The following is an 8559-nucleotide window of genomic DNA, read 5'->3' as shown; positions in this document are numbered from 1 at the left end:
TATTGAAACGAATTTGGAAGCACTAGAATTTGCATGTATTATGCAAGTAGAGTTGTTACGAATGATATACGTTAACATAAATCGCGGAAAATGCAACTAGCGAGGAGATGCACTCGCTCGATAATCGCCTTCCTACCGCTCCGAAATAATCCGTCCTGCTGCGCTTCCTTCCCTCTCTCTTTCTCTTTCGCTACTGAAAAATTCAGCGAAGCGCGAATTAACTCGTCAACATTAGAGTTTCTGCGTTGCTTTCTTCTATCTGAAAGAAAGAGGGAAAAAAAAAAACATCCTAGTATATATTTACATAAGTAAAATTCAAAATTACACATCATTTTATCTCTTTCGCGTATAATATTCGGTCTATTTATAATATAATACTTAATCCTTTGTTATTTTTGGTATATTAAAAAAAAAATCAATTATCTGACGCGTTTATTAATAATAAGTAAAAGTGTCAAAAAAGTTTCAAAAAATTTATACATCTTCTTCCGATCCCTTTAAACAAAGACCAGAGTAATAAATTTAAAAAATAATTTGCTTGATCATATTGTTATTGCAGATGTGTCAAGTGGAAAGCTTGAAGTGTCGTATTATGAAAAAAAAAAAATGATTTAAGAAATTTACAGTTGAAGTCTTAGCGAATGATAAAAAAATGTGCCATCTTAATGAATTAAAATTATTAGACGCTTAAGATAGATTCGCGTTATTATAACTATATACGCAACTTGGAGCGCATTATCCAAGTTGCCTTTTTTATTTTTACAATCGTGCATTTTCCATTTCTGCGATCTACCTTGACGAATCTCCCTTTTCTCTGGGAATTTTCGGGGACGAATGTCAAATCGGCGGAATGTCAAGTGGACGGGCCAATAAAAAAATACCGTTTTCGCTCGCTCGCGGTCGCCAAGAGTTCAAGGACCAAGGGGCCCGCGACTCCTCGGGCGCGATGTACGCATCGTGTGAACTCATCTTTGCCTTCTCGACCTGTATCCTGTGTCCGCGAGAAGCGACCGCGGCATCTCGACTGCAGCGAGATGAGCAAACACCCTGTCTCCTCCTCCCTTTGCTATTTCTCTTTCCCTCTCTTTCCTTTTTCCCTGTCTCCCTTTCAGTTTCATTCTTTCTTTCACCGTCTCCGTCGCTCTAGATGGGGCCCAAGGTTTTCAGCTCGGTGAATACGCAGTAACCATGCCGGGAACCTGTTCCCCCCTTCCATACGCGCTCAAGGGGGGTCGCTTCCAGGTCTTTAAAGGCTACGTTTGTACGTTTCCTCCGTGTCTTTCCCCGATTCTCCTCTCTTTCTTCTTGCATTTGTTATTATCGTTGTTATCGCGTAGCGCTACCATTAACCATGTAATCGTCGTCAGATGTAATTAAGATTGCGCTACTGTTACACTCTCTCGTCTCATTAAAGTCATTGTCATCTAAATCTAGATTAACGTTTCGTTACAAGAAAAATCGGCTCGATTCGTGTGAATCATATATATATATATATATGTTGCAATATTTTTGATTGTATTATTTAAAAAATAAATGTTTTTTCCTATTATTTTATTTTAAATCTTTTAGGTAACTTTCTTGTTACGTCGATAATTAATCAAATATTTATTACGAAATTGAAATAAAATTTACCTAAAGATTTATTTTTTTTTTCTTTCGTACTTAGAAATTTCTTCATATTCATTCTAAATGTTAAATCCGAATGAATGCGTCGAATCTGTCTAGAATTTTCAAGATTTTTTAAGTGTCATTCTACGCTATTTCGCGGTTAAGTATTTCTGACAAGTCTCAAGATATTGGGATCAAAGGAGTCGCGATAACCATTGAAAGTAGGAAATATGTAATGGCAACTAAAAAGTTACAAACTTCTTTCAACAGACTAAGCAACTTTGTAAGTGAAAAGGATGCGATCTTAGACCTCACTTCAAAGAAAGATCAACGCCGATTTCCGTGATAATTATTTGGAAGTTTTGTGTCAAATGTCCTTGACAAAATTAAGATTACACCATGAACAGCGCGCGTTCATATTACTACGTTCATGTAACAAATCATTATCGTTTTTAATTATACAATTAATAATTATATAACTAATTCATAAATAAATCGAATCAAATTTCTCCCACGTCGATTAACTTTGATCAATGAATCTTGCGTGTCTTTTTTTTTTTTTTTTTTTTTTTTTCACAATACAAATCTCCTATTTCACGTAATAATTCAATAATCACTAATCTAGCTAATTATATAATTAACGCTAATCGCAAGCGTGTTGATAACGTCGAGTTTCAGCCTCGGACGATTCCGCGCAGCTTTAACGAGAGGCATCGAGATGATGGAGATGACTGGTTCGCGATTGACGACGAGGGACGAATGACGACGTTGTTATCATATTCCATTATCATATTACCTAATTGTCGGTTGTCCGTCGCAGTTAAAGCTACTCGCCCGTTAAACGTCAGCGGCAAACGTCAAACTGACGTGGCGGCGGCAACATTCATTATCCGCGGTAATTATTATTATTTCTAATGAGCGGTGCCTCGCGGCTGCAGCAATCTGGGGGTTTCGTCCCTTTGTCTTTGTCTTTCGACGCGTTCTTTCCCCATGACTTCCTCTCTCTCTCTCTCTCTCTCTTTTTCTATCTTCGTCTCCCACGAGGCTGCCTTCTTACGGGGTAACGCGGTGGTGAAGGAACTCCTGTTCGCGTAAGCCGGGATTCCATCGTTCTTTCCTGTAAAGGCGAACTTACACGGCTCGCTCTTGATGATCTCGTTGTCCCGGATATGAATCGCTGAAATGACGAAAGGAATGACTCACATCGCGTGGCCACTGTTTTTATAAAACTCATATTCAAGATAAAGCTGTTATCTGCTTTCTCGTTGATAATCGTCTAACATTTTAATGAGGGCTCATATACCTTGTTCCTGAAAACCTTAGTTCTGCTCGCGATATAATTAAGTTCTGATATAAATTATGTGATTTAATTTAAATCTTAAATAATTATGAAAATTGATAGATGGAATTTTACGCTACTCATTATTTCGAAAGCGTAATTGCATCGGAACGTAATTTACTTGTTACGCGAGCATTAAAAGCCTTGAATATATTTGAATGTTGACAATTAATAATCATTAATAGACAATTTATAATCCAATTTATAATCATTAACAGACAGCGCCAATAATGAAAACATTTGTAACAATTAATCATCATGCTGTATGAAATTTTGTGTTTCTCTCTATTTAGCAGAATATTTCTAAATCAATTCTCTTTCTTTTTCTTTTTTTTTTTTTTTTGTCAAAAATATAGTAAACTTCCGTAGCGCAGTAAAAGAATTGCGACATTTAAAAATATTTTATTTATTAATGAAAGAAATATAAAATATTTTTCACAAATTTTGAAATTTATCCGTCTCGATGAAAAATTTCATGAAAAAAATTTGTTTTTTTTTTTTTTTTTTTTTATAATAAACAAAATAATTTTTAAAACATTCTCCACGTTATAGAAGGGAGGTCTACCGTACTTGCTATATAATGTACAAAGACAAATAATCTAATTAACAGCATGAAATATTGAGTGATTTATGCAAATTCCACTCATTTAATGCATTCATCTTGGGCTACTCGTTTGCTTCGATCCTCTCGAAGCGAACCGTGTGAAATCGCCTTAAGGTCTACCCTTCCCTTTTCCTTTCCTTAACCTCGGTGCCGCGTCGGGGCCCAGTGCTGTACAGTGCGGGACCAGTGGACCCGCAAGTCCCCCTACTGGAGGAGGGGGTGAAAATGGGTTCTCCGTAGAGTGCTCTTCCACGGCTACCAAGTCGGGCGAAGGAAATTAATGAATGGCGGCGATCTCTCTCTTTCTCTCTCTTTCTTTCCTCAGCGTTAATAAGTGTGCACTTGGGAGCGGAAATCGTGGTGTAAGAGGAAAAGGGATGAACCCTTCCCTGTGTGTTCTTTCCAGGAGTCTATATCTTGGACTGTAGACTGTAGACGACGATGCTGTTGGAGGAGCCTGGTTAGGTTTTCCGCTTCTCGGGCGAATCAGCGTCGCTCGACGTCGCTCTTAATGAACGTTTTAACCCTTTGAGATTCACCGGACGAGCACAAAGCATAAAGTTCTAAGCCGGAATCAATATTTCTGACATATGTATACATATACATGTATATTGTTAAAAAAAAATATATATACATCAGAATATTTCTATAGAAAACTATCATGTGTGCGATGACTATATTAAAGTTTTAATTGATAAATAATAAAATTATGCCGTTTCTGATAAACACAGACAAACGAAATAAAAATAAATATATATGACAGTGAAGAAGGAAGTACTCTACTTGAAAAGAAAATTTCACTTTCGCGGAGAGTGTAGAAAAAATTTGGCGAAAAATCATGTGAAATTTGTTGTACGAAAATAAGATCCAGCGGCGGATTTGACGAAAAAAGCTGCGAGACTCGCGGTTAATCGCGCTTAATCGCTCGTCATTCCGTCTAATTGACACTATGGGGGAATTAAAGATTTGGCCCTGACATCTATTACTCCGATGCCTTCTGCTATGCACAGTGCGCGTCCGTACACGAGACTGCAGCTCTCCGAATGTGCAGCATGATATGTATATGTGATACATACGGTCATGTATGTGTGAGAGTGCACGAGAGTGTATCGTATGTACTCGTATGCGTTTGTGTGCGCCAGTTGCGCGAGTATGTACCCTCGAGCGAAGCCAGCCTCGACGTTCGTCTTCCCACGAACCCTTTACTGCTACGTACGAGTCTCGTTACTCGTTCCGGGATCAGGAAACACTCCCATTAAAGCCGTTTTACACGGTCACGCGAATAACTTGGCGAATGCTGGAGGGACCGCGATCGCGTGTGAACCACCTGTCCGGATCTATAAAGGGCACACGAGTGACGCAATCTCGCGGTCTCGTGATGACGGAATCGCGCAACGTGACATTTTTGCTCCTAAGATACGTTTAACATTCCGTCGAATTATAATAATAGGGGGGACAAATGTTGCGTTAATAATTAGTTCGTACACGCGAAACATAATTATTAATTATTCAGATTTAATATACCTTGGCATATATATATATATATATATATATCGTTGCAAATTATTTTCTCAATTATTAATTATCAGCTGCTTGTCCGAGTTTCTTGTAAAAGCAAAAGAATCTTGAATCGAGTATTTGAAATGGCGCAAGCGTGTGACTCAGAAATGCCCGTAATTCTCGTACGATTATCCGCGCTCTGCGTAACGACTCTCTTGGTAACGACTACGACTTGGTCGAAGTAAGATCGGCTCGAGGCACACGATGTCCTCTATGCTAATGCATAGTTGTACATTCCACGCTGAAGGCGAAGCTAATGCCGCGGCAAGACACGTACGTCGATATTTCGACGTTGAGTCACGCCAAGAGTGCAAATATTTTACCGACTATATATACATATACACTGACTACATTCTACGTAAGAGGAAAAGGAAAAGGGAAGGAGAGAGAGAGAGAGAGAGAGAGAGAGAGAGAGAGTGGTTTTGCTCGACTGAGAGTTGGAACGGGAGTCCGCGGGACTAACTTCCCAGGAGCACCGACGTAATTATAGCGTTTAGAGCTACCGAACGGTAACTGAAACCTCCCTGAGCGATACGAGAGAGAGAGAAAGAGAGAGAGAGAGAGAGAGAGAGAGAGAGAGAGAGAGAGAGAGAGAGAGAGAGAGAGAGAGAGAGAGAGAGAGAGAGGACGAGCCGCTGAAACTGACATCTCCTGCCTAATGAAGAGGAAAAGCCGAGACAGCATTGGAAGCTTCCTTTCGGAATGAGGGACTTCCCCCTCCCCGCGTCGATTAAAACAGATTTTAAAGTCTCTATGAAATTGCGTAATTATCAATCGTCGGAATACGTGACATTAACGTATTGAAATTAAATTTAAGTACCATTGATTCGAAAATTTGCTCATTAATCTAGATTTCTTCAAGTCGAGAGATACGAAAGCGATGCGAGATAAATTTATATACAGATGCAAAAATAATTGTTCGCTAATAAAATAGATCTCGCGTTGCAGATAGTTCATCTGCACCTAACCTGACGTATTGTATTCCCCCGAAGAGGGGAAACTTGTGCAATGACACAGGCAGGATTTAATCGGCGAGACCTCCATTCTTTCTCAATGACGAGATAAGCCAGTCGCTTGGTCAACATCGATAATCTCGAGAGATGATAGTTCGATGCCCTCTCTCGCTCGCGAGAGACGATCGGTCCTCGCCTCGGCGTGGGCGAGGAAGTCGTCGAACTTGCGAAGCTCCATCGACGGAAAAGCCACCGTTCGCCTTGTCCCCGTCTTCGAGAGTCCACGTGTCGTGCGGGGCCCCGAGGTGTTCCGCGGCCAATGGCCGAACGACGTCGTCATCCCGGGGGATGGGACGGGAAGAGAGGAGACGGTAGGAGAAGGGGAGAGGAGAATCTCGAGGGAGACGGGGACTCGTGGTCGCCGGTCCTCGCTGGAATATCGCCGATATCTTTAGAATGGGGCATAGGTCCCAACGACGAGGCGGCGGCGGACATTGCCTGAACCTGTCTCCACGCATCGAAGTCTGCCTGCTCACCTGCATTCCATCATGAGGAGCCTGGAGGGGCGCCTTTCGGAGGCCCGCAGGATCGTCGAGATCGCGCGCGGCGCCCTCCTCTCGGTGGTCCTCTTTAATTAAGGAATAGGGAAGCTCCAATTCGGCAGTCTCTAAAATTGCAAATGTTCAATTAAAAATTACTTCAATCACCAGAATAAAAGCTGTTCCATTCCAAAAATTAATAAACTATTCCATTAAATTACATCACTATTGTACCTTACGTAAGCAATTCTTTTGTCAACTTTTTAGATACCATTTCACACATTCTGACGTTTATTAGGCGAATAAAAACTTTCTCTCTCGGATCGGCAGAAATTCTAGGAAGGAGCAAGTATGATTCATTAATTCGAATCCTTATTCTCGAGGAGCTGATTTGCATACGTGGTAGCGAGAGTGTTGAATACGTTCCTAGTGGACCGGCTCTGGTGTATGCCGAATCACCGACAGATCAGTGACGTAGCCGTACGGAGGGCGGGAAATTCTCAGGTTCGAAAGAGTCTGCATCGTAAAAATAAAATAAAAATAAAAAAAAAATAAAAAAAAGAAAAGAAAAATGAAATGAGCGAGCGCACCATGCGAAGCCGCGCTCTCCTCTCTCGAACCTACCACTTAATTTAATCTTGCTCTAACATCGAGCTCTCGTGAAAGGCAGTCCGACGTTCTCTTTCTCTCTCTCTCTCTCTCTCTCTCTCTCTTTATCGCTCTCTGAAAACGAATTTTATTGTCAATTAATCTTTTTACGACTCCTACTCTGTGAGACCGGAAATTCGTGGACGTTTAAAAAGATAGATTTATAAAAATTGCGAATTGATTTATACGATAAGAGAGAAAAAGAGAGAAAAAACAGAATTTTTTACCATATTTTCATCTATAATTGAACTAAATTTTATATAATTATCGATCTTACTTTATCAATTTTAATTAAATAAATCTTAATATTATTTATACTTTCTGATTTAGAGAATGTCAAAGTTTGCAACTGACAATGAGCGGTTTGTTCGAACTGTGAATGCGCTCATTGTCGTAAAATCATGAAGATTATTCAAGTATAACCATTTTATTGATTATCTGTATCAATATAAAATCTTGGATATCTTTACACTATTCTAAATGATTTTCGAGCTTTATTTTATCTTGAGATTATTTTTTTTTTTTTTTTTCACTTTACGCTTACATGATACAAGAAAATTTAATAATTCCACATCACGAGTTATTTATATAACATTAATTTCCATACAATTGCATTTTTTCAAATCAACTAATTCCATATTTTTATTGTCTCTGATTATTTATCGAACGTCAGATTATGATACCACGTACGTTGTAATCATAATTCCGTATTAATTTTTGGGGAATTTACACACATTCTTGTTTCTTTCTCGAGAGACATAAACCTTGACTTTCTATAGATTCTATATACATATATGTAGATATATATATATATATATATATATATATATATATATATATATATATATATATATATATATAAACGACTCGAGTACCTGGCACATACATATACCTGCATTCCTGCGAGGCGACGGAGTTCTCCAATGCGGGAGCCCACCGCCGAGAGACGGGCCTGTTGTAGGGCCCTCAATGCGTTCGAGAACACGTAGGGCCCTATGGCATGCGACCCGGCCCGGCTTCGCGCGCGGAGGTCATGAGAAGTTAAGTAGCCGCTTCTACGAGGCATCACCTCGAAAGCAAATCTCCCAAAGTGTGATGCAACGTACGCCTCAATCAGCTACGTGTAATAATCCCGTTTCCCCGACATCCGATATTCATTTTCCATCACATAGCAGCTTCATTTGTCCTTCTCTCTCTCTCTCTCTCTCTTTCTTCTCTCTTGAGGAAACAATTAGAATTGATGGGACTTTTTAAGCTGACGAAAAATATTTTTCTCGATGCATCTACAATAATAAGAAAATGTTAGAA

The 8559-nt window shown here is 39.6% G+C and overlaps 1 protein-coding gene across 6 annotated transcripts in view; it reads left to right on the top strand.

The window, feature by feature from the left end:
- Spg (dedicator of cytokinesis spg) overlaps positions 1 to 8559 on the top strand; it is a 48528-nt gene that overhangs the window by 28469 nt on the left and 11500 nt on the right. The gene's annotated exons all lie outside the window — the stretch shown is intronic.

Source organism: Anoplolepis gracilipes, chromosome 14 (genome assembly GCF_047496725.1).
Source record: "Anoplolepis gracilipes chromosome 14, ASM4749672v1, whole genome shotgun sequence".
NCBI lineage: Eukaryota > Metazoa > Arthropoda > Insecta > Hymenoptera > Formicidae > Anoplolepis > Anoplolepis gracilipes.
Note: the sequence above shows the minus strand (reverse complement) of the source record. Positions and strands in the feature narration are given on the sequence as shown.